This window comes from Chiloscyllium punctatum, chromosome 8, assembly GCF_047496795.1.
Source record: "Chiloscyllium punctatum isolate Juve2018m chromosome 8, sChiPun1.3, whole genome shotgun sequence".
In the NCBI taxonomy this organism is placed as follows: domain Eukaryota; kingdom Metazoa; phylum Chordata; class Chondrichthyes; order Orectolobiformes; family Hemiscylliidae; genus Chiloscyllium; species Chiloscyllium punctatum.
In genome coordinates this window covers 4,077,809-4,099,767 of record NC_092746.1, presented here as the reverse complement: position 1 = coordinate 4,099,767, position 21,959 = coordinate 4,077,809, and the positions used below count along the sequence as shown (strand labels likewise).

The 21,959-nt window shown below is 40.4% G+C and overlaps 1 long non-coding RNA gene across 1 annotated transcript in view; it reads right to left on the bottom strand.

Annotated features, from left to right (window-relative positions):
• The window catches only part of LOC140480338 (uncharacterized), a 124,949-nt gene extending 107,858 nt beyond the window's left edge, over positions 1–17,091 (bottom strand). The window contains exons 1-2 of the long non-coding RNA XR_011961263.1: positions 16,817–17,091; positions 285–356 (exon numbers count right to left, since the gene is read on the bottom strand). This is a non-coding gene — a long non-coding RNA (uncharacterized lncRNA). The remainder of the gene's footprint in view (positions 1–284; positions 357–16,816) is intronic.
• Between the last annotated feature and the right edge of the window lie 4,868 nt (positions 17,092–21,959).

The window sequence follows — 21,959 nt, the reverse complement described above, 5'->3', positions numbered from 1 at the left end:
TTCTGATCCAATCCAAACATAGATCACTGATTATAACATGATGCTTTTCCTCAATTCCCAGTCATGCAATGTTTTTCTTCACAAATCAAATATTTTTGTTTTGTTTCCACTTTCATATTTTAAGAAATAATCATCTCAATCAATCACAAACAATTAGTCCCCAACAAACCCAGGCATTAAACAAAGAAAATCTCAAGTTAGTAAAACTGTCTAGCAGAATGTTTGAGTTTGTATGAATCTTTTCAAGTGATTTTTTTTTCAATTTTCATTGACGGAAATTGTACCTCCCTTTCTTTAACACCAATTAACTCAGTTGTTGTCAAGTAGCTTTCCTTTTTTCCAGATTCTGCTACATTCTGCAAAGTAATGGAAGAAATGTATGGAGTTAGTTTTGAGTCTGTGCTGCCGGTGCTTTTGCTAACTTGCTGCCTAGTCACCAACAACACAAATAGACAATTCAAACACACTCATCCCAAAGAATAGCTTTTTTGTTGACTTCAAGGAACAAAGTTTTTCTGTCTAAGCAGTTTGAACGGATCTTGCATAGCTGCCAAAATCAAAAGCCGCAGTTATGACTCTTAGGCATCTCTCTACGCTCAAAGACTGCAACTGCATAAGTACTTATCTCTTACTGCTTAAATTGTGGAATTTTTTTCACATTGTCCCCATGATAGATTCCATAGTGATGACAGTCAAGGCAAAGTGGAAAAATACTTTTCTAGAAAAAAAACAAACGAAAATTGCAAACACTGGATGATGTCAGCACATTCCACGCCAGAGCTTCTCAAAAGACTCCTTTTCCCTCAGTCTAGGATGTCCATTTACCATTGATGCAACCAGGACCTTCTGATAGGTCCCTCCTATTTCTCTTTTCTTCTCTCACTCTTTACCCATTTCTCTCACAACTGTAATAGACTCTCTATGTACTGTTTTATCTTTGATTATTTCCAATTTTGTTGAAGGATTGCAGATGAAACATTAACTTGCATGCTCTCCCACACATGCTGTTCTTTTCTTTGGCTCCACTTTTTATTTGAAATACTTCTCTGCACTTGAAGTGCATGATTGCTGCCAAATTAAGTTGGTTTAGGCACTGGGAATCGCACAATACTAATTGAAACAGCCTATAATCATTATTAATATGTATCTAGCAATTGACATTTATCACAATTCCTCATACAAAATAAACCTTTTGATTATTATTATCACAACCACATTTCCAAAGTTTTATTTGCAATGTTCCAGGTACATAAACACCACTAAATATTTTGTATGTCATAACATCTGTCATGTGCAGACATGCATTCTAATGTAATCAAATGATCCAACAATTAATTATGCTGTTGCACTTTGTTTTGGTAACATCACACCCTGCATATGCTTTCTGATTCTTGATACACAGAAACTGGAAACTGCATAGAGAAGATAGAAGAGACTGATCTGTGGCATCAGGAGGTGCAGGTACAGTCATAACACTGAAAACCTTTGGATAGGCACATGATTGGGCAAGGTTTAGAGGGATATGGGCCACATGTAGGCAAATGGGAGTAGTTCAGTTTGAGAAACATGGTCAGCATTGTCTAGTTGGACTGAAGGGTCTATTTCTGTGCTGTATGATTCTATCACTCTAAATGATGAAACAATGAGACAAAGTTATTTATTCATAAAAGGAAGTGGATACAAGTAACAATTGAGAGATACAGATCAATGAGGTTCAACTAAACTCTTAATACTATTACAAAGCAATCTACAATTCTTATCTGCATTATACTTGAAATAGAAGTCTCTTCATCAAGCATAATCCCAGAAAGAAGCAATAGCAGACTCCTGGAATGGGTGCAAAGCTGATGCTGTGTCAAATTGGTTTTAAGAAATGCACACAGAAGAGTAACTTCAGCCAATTTGACAATTTAATGCTCGTGTTGATCTGAAACAGAGTGAATTCACCCACTGCACTCCCAAAATGCTTACATTTTAACTGCAGAAAATGATATTTTCACATGTGACTGCCCATTTTTGCAAAACATTTCTTTACCAATGAAAACCAAGATTCATTTCCACATAGTCAATAATTTAAATCACCCAATTCTAGATATCAATTTGGAAACACAACCGTAAGAAATGAATTCATAACATTTCTTTAAATAAAGCTTGACAATAGGAAGCACAAGTTCCACAATAAATATACATCTGCTGCCTGGAGGCTTCTCATCACTCAATGTGTGGTAGTTGCTGTACAAATGAGCTAATGTTAGTGGAATGCCCTCCCTCATCTGTATCTGTCTCATGAATATGTCCCTTCAAATTTTGCAATTTGCTGTCAATAGGCTTGCCCTCAAAATCCAAGAGAGCCAGCCTCTCTTGGAGAGTCACAAACCACCTCCACCATCATAGTATGGATAATAGTAACAGGATAGGACAGAGTCAGCATGGATTTATGAAGGGGAAATCATGCTTGACTAATCTTCTTGAATTTTTTGAGGATGTAACTCGGAAGATGGACGAGGGAGATCCAGTGGATGTAGTGTACCTGGACTTTCAGAAAGCTTTTGATAAAGTCCCACACAAGAGGTTAGTGAGTAAAATTAGGGCGCACGGGATTGGGGGCAAAGTACTAGATTGGATAGAGAATTGGTTGGCTAACAGGAAACAAAGGGTAGTGATTAACGGCTCCATTTCGAAATGGCAGGCAGTGACCAGTGGGGTACCGCAGGGATCCGTGCTGGGACCGCAGCTTTTTACAATATATGTAAATGATATAGAAGATGGTATCAGCAATAACATTAGCAAATTTGCTGATGACACAAAGCTAGGTGGTAGGGTGAAATGTGATGAGGATGTTAGGGGATTACAGGGTGACCTGGACAAGTTAGGTGAGTGGGCAGATGCATGGCAGATGCAGTTTAATGTGGATAAATGTCTGGTTATCCACTTTGGTGGCAAGAACAGGAAGGCAGATTACTACCTCAATGGTATCAAATTAGGTAAAGGGGCTGTTCAGAGAGATCTGGGTGTTCTTGTCCACCAGTCAATGAAGGCAAGCATGCAGGTACAGCAGGTCGTGAAGAAGGCTAATAGCATGCTGGCCTTCATAACAAGAGGGATTGAGTATAGAAGCAAAGAGGTGCTTCTGCAGCTGTACAGGGCCCTGGTGAGACCACACCTGGAGTACTGTGTACAGTTCTGGTCTCCAAATTTGAGGAAAGACATTCTGGCTATTGAGGGAGTGCAGCGTAGGTTCACGAGGTCAATTCCTGGAATGGCAGGATTGCCTTACACGGAAAGACTGAAGCGACTGGGCTTGTATACCCTTGAGTTTAGAAGACTGAGAGGGGATCTGATTGAAACGTATAGGCTTATGAAAGGACTGGACACTCTGGCAGGAGGGAACATATTTCCGTTGATGGGGGAGTGCCGAACCAGAGGACACAACTTAAAAATACGGGGTAGACCATTTAGGACAGAGATGAGGAGAAACTACTTCACACAGAGAGTGGTGGCTGTGTGGAATGCTCTGCCCCAGAGGGCAGTGGAGGCCCAGTCTCTGGATTCTTTTAAGAAAGAATTGGATAGAGCTCTTAAAGATAGTGGAGTCAAGGGGTATGGAGATAAGGCTGGAACAGGATACTAATTAGGAATGATCAGCCATGATCATATTGAATGGCGGTGCAGGCTCGAAGGGCAGAATGGCCTACTCCTGCATCTATTGTCTATTGTCTATTGTCTATTATCACAATGCCATTTACTTGATATATATTGTTTGAAATAGAAAATACTTGCTAGAATATAAGAAGTAAGAGCAGGAGTGGACTAGTTAGCCCCTTGACTCAGCTCTGCCTTTCATTTAGATCATGCTTGGCCTTCTGTCTCAGCAAAGCCTTCCAATAGTATTCCCATCTCCCTAGACTTCCTTAGTATTCAAACATCCACCAATCTCTGGGTTTAGTCTACTTAATGACTGAGCATCCACATTCCTCTGGGATCAGAATTTAAAGATTCACATCCTACTGAGAGAAGAAATGTACGTGAGTCCTAAAGAGCTGACCTTTTCTTCTGAGACTGTGACCTTTAGTTCTGGAGTTGCCAACCAGAGAAAACATCCTCTTGGTACCAAACCTGTCAAACCCCGAAATAAAAATAATACTTTAAGTGAGGTCACCTGTCATTCTTCTAAACTCTGGGGAATACAGGACATGTCCATGCAATCTCTTCTCCTAGAGCAACCTTTTCAACACAGGAATCATTCCAGAACTTCCTACATCCTTTGTAAGATAAGAATATCTTTCCTTAAACAAGAAGACAAAAACTGCGCAAAGTATTGCAGTTATGGTCTCACCAAGTCCCTCCATAATTCAAAGAAAATATCCTTATTCCACTACTCCAATGCCTCTAAAGTAAAGGCTAGCATAACATTTGCTTTCCTAATTGCTTGTTAATCTGCATATTAACTTTCTGTGATTCATGTGCAAGGACACAAATCACACTGAGTACTAATATTTTGCCTCTCACAATTGAAAGGTTTTCTGCTTTTCTGTTTTCCTTACCATGTGGATAGTTTCACACATGACACCATTATGTATCCCATTTGCCATATTTTCCCCACCCAATTAACCCTGTCTAAATTAGTTTGCAATAATGTCAGAAAATGTTGGAAATACTCAGTGGATCTGGTATCATAAGCAGAATGGAAAACAGAATTAATATTTCAGGTTTGTGACATTTCATCAGGACTGGGAAAGGTTACAAATGTAATACCTATGAGCTAGTGAAAGTGGGAGTGATAGGAAAAACAATAGGGGTCTGTGGTAAAGCGGAGAACAGATGAGGTTAAATGACAAAGATAAAAGGGAATTGAAATAAGACAAGTAAAGGAAGAAGAAATGTGTCTAGAACAGATGTGAATGGCAGGATCGTGAATGGCTGCCATCCAAATGCAATGTAAAGGAAGGAAAGAAAGGACCAAATAAAAGCCAAAATTAGCTAAGAGGTACAAAGTGTAGTAAGGGCAGAGATGAGAATATAACATTGTTTAACTCATTTGTGCATTAAGAGCATTATGACTGCCCAGTTGAAAGATGAAGTATTCTTCCTCCAGTTTGCACTGGGCTTCATTGAAACACTGAAGCATTCCAAGGGCAGAATGGCAGCAACATGGGGATATTGGGCAGAATCTCTCAGTTCCTGAACTTTGTGGGCATTAACAAGAAAGTTGGAATAATGATATAAGATGGCCAGCAAGGAGCTATCGATGTCAAAAGCCAGAAGTCTATCTTCTAAGCAAGTGTTGCAAAGCAAGATGAGATTCTTACTGGTGAGCAGTGAGAGGCCAATCTACATGCATTAGCGTGTATTAGCACCTATTGTTGCCTACTCTCACCTCAGCAATATACTGTTTCACATTTTCCCACCTATTAGGTAGAAATTGGATGGCAAAAGTTCCTGACATGAACATCAAAGCCCATTACCTGACAACTCCAGTTTGCCGTTTGCCCCTCCATCTTGGATACCAAGGCATAATATCTCAGAGGATACTCCATAGATAGTGACTGCATGCAGTTCTCCATCCTTAGCATCCGACACATGCTTGCCCCACTGCATCATCATGGTACATCTCCAATCCACTTCCAACATGCTTCTGTACTTAAATGCCGCACTTTGAAGTACACTGATGCCTTTTGTTGCAATGCTGCTCAAGGAGGTTTTGCAATCGGAGCCAAAAACCCATCTCATGCTTGCTCAGGACCGCTTGCTCACTTACTCTCTTGGCACTCACTTACTCTGTGCCTCTTTTGATGCTTGCAGCATCCCTTTCTTGCCTTTTTGCACTTTGCCCCGTGGGTGCAATGCTGTAGTTTTATTTTGATCATCTATCCTTAAAGGAATGTGTGAATTCCCTGGATAGCTGTAACTTATCGATATTTAACAAGCTTTTTTGTTCAATACTCAAGACTGACTTCAGCTTCAAATGCCAATGGTCACATGATTGCAGAAGTTACTTTAATAATCTGCATCCAATTTTTAAATTATTTTATTGACTGGAACTTCATAATATATTAGCATATGGCAGAGGGACGGTGTAGTTATTGTGATAAACAGTTCAGTGTGTGACACTTAAACGCTGTTTTGCCTGCTAAGTGCTAAGATTAATGATGTACCTTGAGCCAGAGAAGAACCTGGAATGGAAGGGAAGCATCTAGTTGTTATGGTCCATATAGATAACAACATCATTGGCAGGACAACGAAAGAAGTTCTGCTGAGAGCATAAATGCAGTTAGGAGCTAAACTTAAAAAGTCAAACTGTGAAGTTAATAACCTCTAGAATTTTACCAAACAGCAAAAAGGATCAGAAAGCTAAACATATGGTTTAAAGTTTGGTGTGAGATAAATGCTGTTTGAATAATGAAACAGCGATGACTGTACTGGAATTCAATGGAGTTGTACTGTTGCCATGGCCTTCACCTGAAACAAGGTCGGGCAAGTTGACCAAATTTGGGCACTGAATACTCAAGGATATTTCGCATCTGTGAAGAATGGAAAGAAAAGGATCGAGATGGCTCTGTTAATAATTGATGACCTCATTGGTTCAATTCCTGTATGGATGAGGTTTCTATGAAGAACTCTCCTTCTCAACCTCTTCCCTCACATGAGACATGGTGACCCTCAAGTTAAACCACCACCAGTTGTCACTGTCTACTGAGTTCTCTGATGTGATAAGACTGTGGCAACTTTATCTTTTTAACAGATGAGGTCAGTATGCTAATGAGAAATTATCTGGGCTAAGACACCAAGATTTTAAAATGTTTGCGTTAAGATAAGAAATAGATAGGGAAAGATGTTACACTTTGAATGAGTTTATAACACCTAGCAGTATATAAATCAATAAATAATTGTAATGCTTGAAAGAAAAGTACAATAATAATTGAGGTTGAGCCAATTTATTGCTGTGAATCTACAGTCGTGTGTAGGCTAGACCAGGTAAGAATAGCAGAATTCCTTCCCTGAAAGATATTAGTACACCAGGTGGGATTTTGCAATAATGGTTATATTTAGTTAAGCTTTAAATTCCAGATTTTTATTGAGTTGAATTTAGATAACATCATTTGCCCTGGTGGGATTCAAACTTAATCCACAGAACATTAGCCTGGTGTTCTGGGTTACATTCTGGTGTCATTTCATCACCATTTATGAATGGTGCAGCCAGAGAGCTGTGGTGTCCTCAGACTGCATATACATCACAACACTTTTTTTCCCTTTTAAATCAACCTGTTTGGACATGGTATGATACACATCTGAGCTAGGTAGCACTGGAACCAAATCCTTCCTGCCAAGAGATAAAGACATTACCACAGTACCACAATAAAACCACCCAAATCATCACATAATGCTACACTACAGGAAAAAGAGGATGTAACTCAGAAGACAAATGGAATGTTAATCTTTATTGCGATGGGGATGGAATATAAAAGAGAGAAATATTACCTCACCTTTTTGGAGTGTTGGTGAGAGCACACACATAGTAATCAGCACATTTTTGTTCTTTTACTTAGGGAAGAATAAACATTTGCAGCACTTTTTTTAATGCTTTTTGGAAACCAAGTACACCAGACCTACTAATTCCCTATTTATGCATTCTGTTAGGTGCACATGCAAAAACTTCTAAGCTCCTAATTTCCTAACTGTCTGTCATTATGTCTCTAACAATAGATTCTGACATTTTCCCACAGCTGATGTAAGGTTTACTGGCTTACAGTACGCTCTTTACTCTCCCTGAGCTTTCTTGAGTAGTAGAATAATATTTCTACCTTCTAATCCATGACAACCATTTGAGAGCCTGGGGGGTTTCTGGAAGATTGAAATCAATGCAACATCTATGTCTTGTGAAGTTTTAGGGCATAGGGCATCGGGTTTGGAGAATAGATTAGTATTTTATCCCATTAAGTTTGTCTAGTACTAATTCTTTACTAATGCCAATATCCTTAGCTTGCTCATTTTCACTTGACACTTGGTTCCTCACTACTTCCAGAATGCTATTTTTTAAAATCATCTTCCATAAAGGCAAGCACAAAGTATTTGGTTAATGTTAGTGTTATTTCTTTGTTCCACCTTCCAATATCACCTATTTGGGGCAGCACGGTAGCTCAGTGATAAGCACTGCTGCCTCACAGCACCAGGGACCCAGGTTTGATTCCAGTCTTGGGTGACTGTCTGTGTGGAGTTTGTACGTTCTCCCTGTGTCTGCGTGGGTTTCCTCTGGGTGCTCTGGTTTCCTCTCACAGTCCAAAGATGCACAGGTCAGGTGAATTGGCTATTCTAAATTGTCCATAGTGTTCGGTGCATTATCAGAGGGAAATGGGTCTGGGTGGGTTACTCTTCAGAGGGTCAGTGTGGACTTGTTGGGCCGAAAGTAAAAACAATGACTGCAGATGCTGGAAATCAGATTCTGGATTAGTGGTGCTGGAAGAGCACAGCAGTTCAGGCAGCATCCAAGTAGCTTCAAAATCGACGTTTCGGACAAAAGCCCTTCATCAGGAATAAAGCCTGTGAGTCTGAAGTGTGGAGAGATAAGCTAGAGGAGGGTGGGGGTGGGAAGAAAGTAGCATAGAGTACAATGGGTGAGTGGGGGAGGGGATGAAGGTGATAGGTCAAGGAGGAGAGGGTGGAGTGGATATGTGGAAAAGAAGATAGGCAGGTAGGACAAGTCCAGACAAGTTATGGGGACAGTTACTGAGCTGGAAGTTTAGAACTAGGGTGAGGTGGGGGAAGGGGAAATGAGGAAACTGTTGAAGTCCACATTGATGCCCTGGGGTTGAAGTGTTCCGAGGCGGAAGATGAGGCGTTCTTCCTCCAGGCGTCTGGTGGTGAGGGAGCGGCGGTGAAGGAGGCCCAGTACCTCCATGTCCTCGGCAGAATGGGAGGGGGAGTTGAAATGTTGGGCCACGGGGCAGTGTGGTTGATTGGGTCGGGTGTCCCGGAGATGTTCCCTAAAGTGCTCTGCTAGGAGGCGCCCAGTCTCCCCAATGTAGAGGAGACCGCATCGGGAGCAACGGATACAATAAATGATATTAGTGGATGTGCAAGTAAAACTTTGATGGATGTGAAAGGCTCCTTTAGGGCCTTGGATAGAGGTGAGGGAGGAGGTGTGGGCGCAGGTTTTACAGTTCCTGCAGTGGCAGGGGAAAGTGCTAAGATTGGAGGGTGGGTTGTTTGGGGGCGTGGACCTGACCAGGTAGTCACGGAGGGAACGGTCTTTGCGGAAGGCGGAAAGGGGTGGGGAGGGAAATATATCCCTGGTAGTGGGGTCTGTATTACAGCGGTGGAAAGGACGATGGAGGAAGACTTGCCATCTGAGGTAGTTTGGGCAGAGGTTAGAAATAGGAAAAGGTGAGGTCACCCTGTTAGGAGTTTTCTACAGGCCTCCTAATAGTCCGAGAGACGTAGAGGAAAGTATTGCAAGGATGATTCAGGAGAAGAGTGAAAGTAGTAGGGTGGTTGTTATGGGGGACTTTAACTTCCCAGATATTGTCTGGGAAAGCTATAGCTCGAGTTCGTTAGATGGGTTGGTGTTTGTCCAATGTGTGCAGGAGGGTTTCTTGACACAATATGTAGACAGGCCAAGAAGAGGTGAGGCCATACTGGATTTGGTTCTAGGTAATGAATCAGGCCAGGTGTTAGACTTGGAGGTAGGTGAGCACTTCGGGGGCAGTGACCACAACTAGGTGACTTTTACTCTAGTGATGGAGAGGGATAAGTGTGCACTGCAGGGCAACAGTTATAGCTGGGGGCAGGGAAATTATGATGCAGTGAGGCATGACTTAGGATGTGTGGATTGGAAAAATAAGCTTCAAGGGAAGGACACAAATGATATGTGGAGCTTGTTCAAGGAGCAACTATTGGGTGTCCTTGATAAGTATGTACCAGTCAGGCAGGGAGGAAAGGGTCTTGTGAGGGAGCCGTGGTTTAATAAGGAATTGGAATCCCTTGTAAAAGGGAAGAGATGTAAAGATGAGGCGTGAAGGTTCAGTTGGGGCGATTGAGAGTTATAAGGTAGCCAGGAAGGATCTAAAGAGAGAGCAAAAAGAGCAGTGAGAAGGGGACATGAAAAGTCCTCGGTTGGTAGGATTAGGGAAAACCCTAAGGCTTTCTATAGGTATGTCAGGAATAAAAGGATGACTAGGGTAGGTATCGGTCCAGTCAAGGATAATAGTGGGAAGTTGTGCGTGGAGGCAGAGGAGATTGGAGAGACAGTAAATCAATACTTTTCGTCAGTATTCACTCAGGAACAGGACATTGTTGCTGATGTGAATATTGAGTCACAAGTGATTAGAATGGATGGCTTTAAGGTATGTAGGGAAGAGGTCCGGGGAATACTGGAAAGGGTGAAAATAGATAAGTCCCCTGGGCCTGATGGCATTTATCCTAGGATCCTCTGGGAAGCTAGGGAGGAGATAGCGGAGCCATTGGCCTTGATTTTTATGTCGTCGTTGTCTACAGGAATAGTGCCAGAAGACTGGAGGATAGGGAATGTGGTCCCCTTGTTCAAGAAGGGGAGTAGGGACAGCCCTAGTAACTATAAGCCAGTGAGTCTCACTTCTGTTGTGGGCAAAGTCTTAGAGAGAATTGTAAGGGATAGGATTTATGAACATCTGGATAGGAATAATGTGATCAAGGATAGTCAGCATGGTTTTGTGAAGGGCAGGTCGTGCCTCACAAACCTTTGAGAAGGTGACCAAGGAAGTGGACGAGGGTAAAGCAGTAGATGTGGTGTATATGGATTTTAGCAAGGCTTTCGATAAGGTACCCCATGGTAGGCTACTGCAAAAATTATAGAGGTATGGCATTAGAGGTTTGGATTAGGAATTGGCTGGCTGGAAGGAGACAGAGGGTAATAGTTGATGGTAAAGCTTCATCTTGGAGTGCAGTTACTAGCGGTGCTCCAAAAGGATCTGTTTTGGGACCATTGCTGGAGGAGGGGCTTGAAGGCTGGGTGAGCAAGTTTGTGGATGATACGAAAGTCGGTGGAGTGGTGGACAGTGAAGAAGGATGTGGCAGGTTACAGCGGGATATAGATAAGTTGCAGAGCTGGGCAGAAAGGTGGCAAATGGTGTTCAATGTAGCTAAGTGTGAAGTTATTCACTTTGGTAGGAGTAACAAGAAGATGGATTACTGGGCTAATGGTAGGCTACTTGGTAGTGTGGATGAGCAGAGGGATCTTGGTGTCCATGTACACAGATCTCTGAAAGTTGCCACCCAGGTAAATAGTGCTGTGAAGAAGGCATATTGCGTACTGGGCTTTATTGGTAGAGGAATGGAGTTCCGGAGTCCTGAGGTCATGTTGCAGTTTTATAAGACTCTCGTGCGGCCTTATCTGGAGTATTGTGTACAGTTTTGGTCGCCATACTACAGGAAGGATGTGGAGGCACTGGAACGGGTGCAGAGGAGGTTTACCAGGATGTTGCCTGGCATGGTAGGAAGATCGTATGAGGAAAGGCTGAGGCACTTGGGGTTGTTCTCATTGGAGAAAAGAAGGTTTAGGGGAGATTTGATAGAGGTGTACAAGATGATTAGGGGTTTAGATAGGGTTGACAGTGAGAACCTTTTTCCGTGTATGGAGTAAGCTGTTTCTAGGGGACACAGCTTTAAATTAAGGGGAGATTGGTATAGGACAGATGTTAGGGGTAGATTCTTTACTCAGCGGGTTGTGAGTTCATGGAATGCCCTGCCAGTATCAGTGGTGGACTCTCCCTCTTTATGGTCATTCAAGCGGGCATTGGATAAGCATATGGAGATTATTGGGCTAGTGTAGGTTAGGTAGGCTTCGGTCGGCGCAACATCGAGGGCCGAAGGGCCTGTACTGCGCTGTATTTTTCTTTGTTCTATGTTCTATATTTCCCTCCCCACCCCCTTCCGCCTTCCGCAAAGACCGTTCCCTCCGCGACTACCTGGTCAGGTCCACGCCCCCAAACAACCCACCCTCCAATCCTGGCACTTTCCCCTGCCACTGCAGGAACTGTAAAACCTGCGCCCACACCTCCTCCCTCACCTCTATCCAAGGCCCTAAAGGAGCCTTCCACATCCATCAAAGTTTTACTTGCACATCCACTAATATCATTTATTGTATCCGTTGCTCCCGATGCGGTCTCCTCTACATGGGGGAGACTGGGCGCCTCCTAGCACAGCGCTTTAGGGAACAGCTCCGGGACACCCGACCCAATCAACCACACTGCCCCGTGGCCCAACATTTCAACTCCCCCTCCCACTCTGCCAAGGACATGGAGGTCCTGGGCCTCCTTCACTGCCGCTCCCTCACCACCAGACGCCTGGAGGAAGAACGCCTCATCTTCCGCCTCGGAACACTTCAACCCCAGGGCATCAATGTGGACTTCAACAGTTTCCTCATTTCCCCTTCCCCACCTCACCCTAGTTCTAAACTTCCAGCTCAGTAACTGTCCCCATAACTTGTCTGGACTTGTCCTACCTGCCTATCTTCTTTTCCACCTATCCACTCCACCCTCTCCTCCTTGACCTATCACCTTCATCCCCTCCCCCACTCACCCATTGTACTCTATGCTACTTTCTCCCCATCCCCACTCTCCTCTAGCTTATCTCTCATCGCTTGTTGGCCGAAGGGCCTGTTTCCACATTTTGGGAACCTAATCTAATTTCTTTCTCTAAAGGATCCATGCATACTTTTGCTAATCTGCTCCTTTTCACATACCTTCAAGAGGCTTTTATATTTCCTGTTAGTTTAGTACTCTATTCTATTGCTCTTCCTTTATTAATTTCTTTGCCATCCTTCTATTGAATTTCAAAATCCTCTCAATCTTCAAGTTTACTATTCTTCTTAGCAAAATTATCAGAACATACCTGAGAACTAGAAACAGGAGGAGACAATTCCACCTCTCAAGCCTGTTGCCATGGCTGATCTGATCTTGGCCTCAACTCCACTTTTCTTTTTCCCCTGCCCTCCACAACACTTCAAACCATTTCTAAATAAAAATCTGTCCAACACCTCCTTAAATTTTCTCAATGTCCCAGCATCCACCATAGTACAGTGTACTGAATTCGCAGATTCACAACCCTTAGAGAGAAGTAATTTCTCCTCATCACTGTTTTAAATCTTCCATCCCTTATCCGAAAGCTATGGCTTCTCATTCTAGATTTTCCCACATGACACAATATCCTTTCTATGTCTACTTTGTCAATCCCCTTTCGACTGTTATATGCCTCAATCTGATCTCCTCACATTCTTCTAAATACTTTGATAATATAGGCCTAAACTGCTCAATCTGTCTTATTGAGACAAACTGCATATCTCTGGAATCAACCTAATGAATCTCCTCTGAACCATACGAGTACATCCTTTCTCAAGTAAAGTAACCAAAATTGTATGCAATACCCTAGGTACAAGCTCACTAATGCCTTTACAATTGCTATATATAGCCTCTTACTTTAATCTCTTTAATGTAATAGCTATAAATAGACCAATTTTCTTGAAGGATTTTTATTACCTATACCAATGTATAATCATTGCAAGTTTATAAGTAAACATGTTTGCCATCGCTCATGTACTATAATTGCTTATGATCTAATTTCTCAATCTGCATCAGTCAACTCACTGCTCAAACTTGGATCATTTATTTTGTTCTGTTTTAAACCCAAGTTTCATACTAAACTATGGTTCTTGCCTTCAATGTGAAATTCAATCATATTAATATTGTTTCTGAAACTAATTAATAACAAGGCTATAAATTAGACTTCTCTAATTGCACAGAACTAGATCCAAAATAAACTGCTCTCCTATTTGTTCCTTGACATACTGAACAAGGAAATGGTCCTAAATGCATTACATTAACGTATATCTCAGAAAATTAAATTACTAAAAATTTGGTCTGCTCAGTATTTTTGAAGATTTAAGTCCTCTGCATTTTCTGCATTTAGATTTTTACATGTAGCTTTGATTTCATGAAGAAAAAGTTCATATTTATGTTGCATCTTTCATACAATAAAAATATCCCTGGATATTATTCAAGAGTGTCATAAAGCAAAATTGACACCAAGCCCCTTAAGGAGAAATTGAGGCAGATGACCAAAGCATTAGTCAAAGAGGTAGGTTTTAAATAATGTCCTAAAGAAAGAAAGGAATCATGGGTAGGTTTAGAAGGAGAACCCTAGAACAAAAAAGACTAGGCAACTTAAGTTATAACCACCAATGTTGGATTTGTGGAAAATTAGGGCTGCTCGAGCAGCCAAAATTAGAGGAGATAGATGTCTCAGATTACTGTGAAGCTGGAAAATGTTACAAGAACAGGAAAGGTGAAAAGATGGAGGGTTTTAAGAACAAGGGTGAAAAACTTTAAAATTGAAAAGCTGTCCAACCAGGATCAAATATAGGTCAGTATGCACAGCTAATGGGTGAACAGAACTTGATGCAATTTAAGAGATAAGTGAAAGAGTTCTGGATTTCCTTCAGTTTATGAAGGATGGAATGGAGGATATTGGTCGGGTGCACATCAGAATAGTCATTTTTTTGTGTAACAAAGGTAGTGATGAGTATATCAGAAACAGATAAGCTGTGCCAGGAACCAAATCAGGCAATACTGCTGAAATAGAAAAGTGATGGAATCCAAAGTTTATTTCAGGTGAGTATAGCACCAAGGTAGTGAACAATTTGGCTCAGTCTCAGCTGGTTTCCTATGAAATCAATGGTGTTGTGACTAGTGTACAATGTTTGAGCTGGGAACCAAGAATAAGATTTCAGTTTTCCCGATATTTAATTTTTGGAGATTTTTGCTTGTTCAGTCCTGAATGGCAGTCAAAGTCTGACAATTTGAAGAAAGTGGAAAGATCAAGAATGCTGGTGGTGAGATGAAGTTGGGTGCAGGTATTTAATTGTATATATGGAAACTGATGCTGTATTTTTAGATCATATTGCCAATAACAGCAACTTGTATTATATCACGTCATTATTATAACAAAACATCTTATGGTGTTTCTTTGGACCAACATAAACAAAAATATGACACCAAGCAAGATAAGGCAATGTTATAGTGAAAGGCCAAAATCTTTGCAAAAGAGGTAGACTTTAAAATAAAACAAAGAACTGTTGATGCTGGAGCTCTGAAACATAAACAAACATTGCTGGTGAAATTCAGCAGGTCTGAGAGCATCTTTGCAGTGGAAAATATGAAAGAGAGGAGGAGGGATTGAGGAAGTGAATTCAAACATAGAATCAGGTAGCTAAACAGCTTTATCACCACAATAAGACTTGTAGCAACGGGCCAACCAGGCAGTTTTGGAGGACACCCGAGGTAATGGGATACTACAGCACTGTAGGTTATTCTCTGACTATAATTATGTGTTGATAATAATGGAACCAGATATATTCATTTCAAACCAGCTTGACAACCTGCAGAGATGTCTGAGGTGAATAGTGTGGTCACCCATGTCAAAAAGTGGAAATAGGTCAAGTGAGGCAAGCTTGAATGGTTTACCTTTGTCATACTCAATCAAGATATCATTTATGATTTTCATAAGAGTTGTTCCACCTCTGTGACAGAGGGGGAAGAAAAATTGGGTGATTTCCTTATTTCTGCTCTGTCCAATGCTTCAAATTATAAACTACTCCCAGTATTGCTTTCTTCCCCCAATTGTTCATCAGCTGCACCCAAATGGATTCTAAATCTTGACTTCCTGAGCCAGGACTCTCACTCTCAACAGATATTATCCTATATTTTATTCTCAAAGTTACCCCTTCTCCATCTTTTTCCATTTTATATCTTTTGTTTAAGAGCAGGTATTCTGGAATATTGAATTCTTACTGGCCACTCAGCAATGCATCTGCAAAATGTTTATTATAGATCAAATCTATGTATTCACACCTGTGCTATGAACTCATCTATTTGGTACTGTGAGCTTTACATATTCACACATATTCACATCTTTAATTTGTTAGTTTTTTTCCATTATGTATCCATCATCACTAAAATTCACAAAAGTCCTCAAAGATCTGTTCAATTTCCCGCCCTTCCTACCACACTGCTTGTTCTTCTTTTTAAATCACATTGCTACTTTGCTTCTCTGCACTATGTCTTCAACAACTCTTTCATTGCTTACTAATTTATATTTTCCTGAGCTCCCACATCTTTCCTGCATAATTTAAAACTCTGTATACCAAACCAACCTCTTGCAGTTTAATTCCAAGTTTTAATTATGCTGAGAAACCAACTTTTTCATAGTTTCAGGCCATATGAACCATTACAAAGAAGTGTAACTTCCCCCAGGTCATTCTTCCAGGGATGTACTATATACAGGCTTTAAAGTCCCGTTGAAATATTGGTTGGCATTAACAGAGAAAGCTATTCACAGAAACCTTGTACTTGGATCAAAACTCATACACAGATAAAAGACAAAAAAATCTTTAGGACGTATGTCATTCACATGCAAACTGAACATAGTGTTGGAGGGTATGTTTACGATATGACATCATCTTATCTTAAGGGGCACAGTTTGGTTCCAATTAAGACATCACTGAGATCTAACTCATAAATCCTGTTTTTTTACAGGACTTTTGGATAACTCTGTTCTATAATTTTAACCTCAGTTGAATAAGTGTTTTGATGTATGGTAGATATTAGCATATGGCATACGGAGAATTTATCTGTATCTAAATGGCATTCAAACTATCTTAAATCGAATGTCAGATGGATTTTTTTAAACAATGCTTGGAAATATTTTTAAAGAACCATAAGTTTGAAACATAAAGAAACTAAGTCGGCAAGTGACAGTACAATTCAACATGCCAGAATTTTCCTTTTACCTTAAGTACTATGGGTTTGTACAAGAGCTCATTACTTGTTCTTCTCTGTCTGGTCCTGCATGTACACAATTCTGCGACAGGCTGACGAGGAGCAAAACACATCTTTTTTTTCCAAACAAATTATTTTATAAAAACGCCAGAATAAGTGACTTTGATGTTGCAGGTACTAAACGAGTCAGATTCCAAATGTAAGCGGCATAATTGAGGTCCAGGCGTCAAACTGCAGCCAGACCGGCAGGTTACAATGTGCAAAGACGTAAGATCGCTAGTCTTGTTACAACGATCTTCCGCAACCCAAAGCGAAACTTTCACTGCTTTTTATAGCAACCAAGTCCCTCAGCCCAAGACAGCGCCCAAACAGGATACGAGAAAGACAATTAGAGAGAATGATCAGACTACCCAGTCGCTTGTAGCAGATTCATAATTATCAGTACCCTACGTTTTGAAACACATATTTTACAAGTTAAATCTGCATTGTTTGCGGAGGATTTGGGAGTGTATATTTACCTTATAGCTTTCCAAAACAGTGTTGAGACATATAGAAAGCTGACAAATAATCATTTAAAAGAGCAATCTTATATCAGGTTTGCACTCGATATACATTTGTTGACAGGTAATGTTTAAGAATGAATCCAGCACGATCTTCGTAAATAATTGATATTCCATTTTAACAAAATATATTGAATTTGCACGATTTGCTTATGAAGGTTTTCCATGTTTTACAATTTTGGCGAAAGGGCGCCGCATAAAACGGAATTGGGCAGAATTATCAGCAGATTGCAGCTTTGGGAAATTGTTATGTGCTAAATATGGGGCATTTACAGGGCAAGGACGATGAGCTTCCTTCTGTGGTGTAACCATTCCATGGTGCCATCCACCGAAGGACAGCGTGCCTCAAGCTGAATCTCACTCGGAGTTTCTTACCTTGTCGCACGGCGATTCCAGCCTGAAATATCGAACATTTTCAAGTCCTGTACTTTGATTGCCTCCAAGCTAGCAAAGCGACTCTTGCTAGAAGGATGAGAATAATGACTCTCTGCGTTCATCTGTACTTATAACAAACTGTTTAGCACATTACTGCTACCTCTCAAAAATTACAAAATTACCTTCGAAAACTTCAAAGAGAGTTGTACAATTGTAGAAAAGTTTTGATCATGAGGTGTTCCTAACCTAAAGCTGCGACCAATGCATTGTCTTTGTAAGTGCAGATTTTGGACTAGTTGGTAAATAGGACTAACGAAACGGTTGCCAGATATAGAATTTTGCTGTGGATTTCCCGAGCCATTTCACAATATGCTTGGCTGTTCCTGTTCACGTCAATTGAACGAAATATAATCGAAATTCTTAAAAATTACGTTTTAGCTCGAAACCCTATCTCTCCATTTTGAAGTGAAGGTTTTTGAAAATTTGGTTTGATGCAAGTAAATGGCAGTACTCTTCTGAATTGTGAACTTGTATAAAATAGCGCGGAATACGGTTCATACCATTAACCATTCTGATTATTATCGATTCCGTAGCCCCTCCACACTGCCTGGTATTAACTGTGAGAATTATGCTTAAACTAACGATCAATATCATTGAATTTCGAAATTTTACATTAGTACAACAGGGCAAGCGAAAGACAGATCCCTGGTACATACGTAAATGTATGTCACCATATATGACCATAATGATTAACGGAAAAGTTTAATGAAACACTATGCACCTTCTATTGGTAAATTACAGGAGTTCGGCGGTTCTTCCAAACTGTCATACACGTCAGAATAAAAATTGGATATAAATGATTGTGGATTTTGTTTAAATATTTTAGTATTTTGGTTAATACTATGTAAAGGTATGGGACAGAAGAAAGAATGAGTGAGTGTTGATTTGTAACATGTGGACGGTTTGTTTTGTTAATAATTCCTATGTCTCAGTACTTGACAACTTGTTCCTCTTGAACGTAATAATAAGCTACACTACTGTTGATAAATATAAAATATGAGGTATCACTCGAGAGCTCCTGTTGCATTGCTAACTTCATGGCATGGCCTCTTAGAATGATGAATCGGTCCTTACAATCTGACGTACGTTTGTTTAACCTTATGGGCAAAACTATCAAAAGGTCAAAACTGGGATTGTCCTGCGCGTAGTCTCAGTTAATTATTTCAAAACAAATTGCTGTGCTATGATGTAGATTAATACTGTACTGGCTGTTCAGTTCAAGCCTGTTGTATTTAAAGCAAATTTGTAGATGCAAGAAACGTTTGGAGTTTTCCATTCTACGTTCATGAGAACAGCAACTACTGTCTAACTAAATCAATATCAGCCTAAGTTGACAAATATGGAGAATATTTCCAATGAGGCTCACGGAAATTCGCGAACTGCTTTGCCTTACTCTTCACAATGGCAAAGGCAGTTCGAGGTTGTTTCAACTGAAATTTACAAGCGCTCTTGTTAATTTCCTGTTCCCAAGAACCTCTTGTGAAACCGCACAGTCGAAAACACATGCACTTGAAATGGTTTCAGTAGAAATGTCAACTAACTTGTTGAAAAGAAAAAAAAGATTTCTACCAATTTTGTAATGATTTAAGTTGTGCTTTTGATAACTTGATAGTTGGGTATCCTCTGGGTCCTGTTAGATTTATGCTGCCAACTTTGCTTTTCGCTTTGCTGCATCTTCCATAGCTATTCATATTGTAGGTAATTAAAAATGCACTTCATTAACAGTTCTTCCGCATCCCTTCAATATTTGTCTCGTTGTCTTATGTGTAGATTTCTCTTTAAACATTTCTTCATTTTGTTAAATTGTTTTTGCTCGCTCATTGTCCTAATGGCGATAAATGATTGAGAGTTGAAGAGCTGATTTGACAATTTTAGCTGGACGTCGTTTACTGGTCTTTACAGCTTTGTTATGTTGCATTCAGGAAAGATCTTTTAAATTAGATCGATTTATTATGAGCGATATTTGCCCTTATTGATCTATTCTATTTGCGGCCTTTACTGTTAACTCCTTACATAAAGTTACACGGGGTTACATAGACTTCCTGCTGAACGTCATCACACTGCAAACACAGAAAACTTCATGCGTATTGCAAAATTATAGAAAGTGTGAAAACTAGTCTGATGCTGAACATTACGGCGCTGTAATGTGGGGAAATATCTTCCAATCTGAGATGTAAGCGCGCTTGATGATTTTAAGCGATCTGGTTAGAATACCGTTGTAAGTTGTTGCTATAAACTCAATGAATACCAAATGATTCAGGGCTGCGTTGCAACTTCCCATCTTTCAGCAAAGTAGATCGTTATATTAAACAATATCAAGTGTCAAAAGACTCGTTAGACCTGCAATAGTGGCTGACCATTTTTGTCTCCGTTCTGACATAAAACTAAACCCCAGTATCGATTAGGACGTCAATGTTTATAAAGAAGATTACTCAGAACGTGACCTGTCATTAGAATGGGGCAATAAAGCATCATTAAATATTCATTTATTCAGTGATAGAATGAACTTTGACCTCAAACAAGGATAACAATTTGCTTAATACCCTGTACTTTAGTGTGTATTCGGAGAAGGTTTTTTTGTAATTATGCGTAGTTTGCTTACACTGTGTGGCTGGTGCGAGGGATTTGTCTGGAGTTTGTCGCTGGGGCTCACCCCAAGCGAAAACGGGAGGGCTAATTTGAAAATGACCCAACTCTGAATTAATTTCGGCCTGAACTTTCAGTGAACTGGAGATTAAACAAGGCTGAGCAGGCCGAGTGGAACAGTTTCTTTAGCTATGGGGTTTTCAGTCAGCCTTTCACACTGAGTAAATATTGATCAGCTTTAATCTGATTGCCCTGGAGGAAAATGCAGGATCTCTGCATTGGAAAAGGTAAATTCAAGAGGGTGGACATTTAAATGGATGAGGGTTGTGGTCTGGAGATGGTCCTGCTCGTCTCCGATTCCTTTTTAAAAATAGTTTCCGAAGAAAACTATTAGGAATCGATGCTGCAGAAGAAGTGACTTAATGTAGAAATAATGAGAGTGTCTTCGGGAGGCAATAACATGATGACATCTGGTACAGGGCAGAATTGTTACTGTGATGGAGACCATTCAGCCCATCATGCCTACACTGGCTGGCTGAGCCAAATCATCACAGCATATAAGATCGAACCCGTCCCTGCGATGCTTTCTGAAAACCAATTCCATGTCAGTTTAAAATATTTGAAAGCGCATTAAAGTCTGCTATTCCTTTGCCAGCAAATCATGGCATTTGGGTTAAGTTAGCTCCTGATTACTGGGCTTCTTTAAGCTTCCGCGTTGTGGTCTAACTTTCTGTAAAGAAATGTGCAAACGACAAATTGTGAAAATATTGTCCCAGTATTTAGATGTGTATTCACTGATGATTCTTTTGTTTTAAAAATCGGTAAAACGTCCTAAAGGGAAACACGAACTTGTTTCCTCTTACCGTGCCGAGTGTTTATTATAACGAGAAGTGAAATATCCAATGTGAGAAAGTAAGTGGATTCCACGCGATCGGATTTTACATCTGATCGCTAGCAACAGATGGCAGGGCATTGCAGCCCGTGTAAAAGCGGAGACCCTGAAATTCTAGTTTCAAAAGCTTTGTAACAGTTTGTATTGGAGACTCTAACAATTATAATTTAACGTCGAGGAATTAAGTGCATAAAACCTGAGATGTTCCACTTGGAATCTTGTATTTCCAGGCTACTACAATTGATTTCATTTCCTACTCTAAATCAGTGATTACTGTAGAAGTACTTCACTGGCTATAATACACCACGGGATTATCTTATCGTCCTGAAGTGCAGTTATAAATGCGTCTTTTTTTGCCTATTATCTGAAATTGTTTGAAGGTATGTCTTTTCAAATGCTAAACTCTCGTTATTCTTAACGTGCTACAGTTAAATGAATTGATAACGAACTGAGGCTCAATTCCAGTAGCTATTCAAAAGATTCAGAGGCATATTACTTCACTCTTGCCGAATTTTGACTTTGTTTAATTTGTTTTCTTTAGTAAACAGAAAATGATGCTGGAACTGCACGTAAGACAAAGTTGGAGTTTTCTTTGAGGCTCTTTTGCGTCGAACCCAACCTTCCAAAGGCAGACAGCTCTACAGCAGACATCTCCCTTGATATGGCCGACATGCCCTAAAA